This window comes from Loxodonta africana, chromosome 11 (genome assembly GCF_030014295.1).
Source record: "Loxodonta africana isolate mLoxAfr1 chromosome 11, mLoxAfr1.hap2, whole genome shotgun sequence".
Classification (NCBI taxonomy): domain Eukaryota; kingdom Metazoa; phylum Chordata; class Mammalia; order Proboscidea; family Elephantidae; genus Loxodonta; species Loxodonta africana.
This window is the reverse complement of record NC_087352.1, coordinates 60,045,715-60,047,066: the sequence shown is the minus strand read 5'-3', so window position 1 is coordinate 60,047,066 and position 1,352 is coordinate 60,045,715. Positions and strand designations below refer to the sequence as shown.

Genomic DNA, 1,352 nt, shown 5'->3' with positions numbered 1-1,352 from the left:
TCCAGCTCAGGGGCAGAGATTTTCCTCCCTCTTCTTTGGTGCCACTGAGCATATGTTTAACTCTCCTCCAGGACTGGAGGGGTGGGGGGAATCCTTGTACCCAGGATTGTGGAGAAAAGATCTCCTGGATCTGAGACCTAGAAAGTACCTAATGACCACATCCTTTTTTTTTTCCAGCCTGTTTGTGCTTTATTGACGTGAGATGCTCAGGCCTTGACTGCATATTTCCGTAACAGATACAGCTGCTCCTTTGGCTGCTGTTTCTTGGTCTTCAGTTTCTTGTCATGTTTGTTGAGCCTGTGGCATATAGTGTGCATTTTCTCGGGCCACAGATCCAGGGGCTTGTACTTCTTGCCCTTGTAGAACTTACTGAGTTTCTCCTTCTGAATCTGAACTCAGGCAATGGATTTGTGGACAACCAGGATTTTGGAGAGCTTGGGCACCCCACTGCCTGTCACTTTGGTGATGCACAGCTGGGACAGTTCCACCATCAGATTGTTCAGCTGTTTCAGCAGCTCCTCCTTCTTCTTGCCAGGAAGGTCCCAAGCCTTGATCTTGGCCATGGCTAAGCACTAGAACCCTGCTACCACCTGACTGAAGGCTGAGGGAAAGAGTACTACCATATTCTCTTGTTCTTCAAAAACATGGAGTTGGAAAAGAATCTTTGATGACCTTGGATTCCGCATTCTGCATGATCGTCTCCTTCAAGGGCCTCTGTCCTCATCTGTATCCAATAAAGTATGACTGTAAAGAAAGTTAACATTTTTTCAAAGGAATTACATAATTTTAGAATCTTGTACTTGAATGGAGCCCTGGTGGCACTGTGGTTAAGTGCTACAGCTGCCAACCAAAAGGTTGGCAGTTCGAATCCATCAGCTGCTCCTTGGAAACCCTATGGGCACTTCTACTCTGTCCCATAGGGTTGCTATAGATCAGAATTGACTCAATGGCAACTGGCTTGGCTTGGCTGTGCTTGAATGAGACCTTACAGACTTGCTATTTAATGAAGGAATGCTGTGATTTGGAGTTGGGCCAGAAGCTGAGAGGCTTATAGCATAGGCTATCCTGGGTTTGGGCAATTCTATTTGGAGGTATCAAGCTAAAACCAATCTCTGTTATCTTTTCCCCTTAGGTCCAGTGGGACGCACAGAACAAGTCTAAGCCCTTTTCCACACTCAGCCCCTCTGGAGTCTTAAGGCAACTCTCATGTAGCTTTGAGTCCTCTCTCCAGCCCACACGTTTTTCTTTGACCATTTCTTATCAGGCAGTTTCCAGACCTCTTACACCTTTGGCTTCAGAGGTAACAAGTAGGTGTATGGCACTTTTTAAGTGTCCTTGACATCCCAAACAGA

At 46.2% G+C, this 1,352-nt stretch overlaps 1 pseudogene; it reads right to left on the bottom strand.

Annotated features, from left to right (window-relative positions):
• Window positions 1–206: 206 nt before the first annotated feature.
• LOC100664240 (large ribosomal subunit protein uL29-like) lies at window positions 207–563 on the bottom strand (annotated as a pseudogene).
• Window positions 564–1,352: the final 789 nt, after the last annotated feature.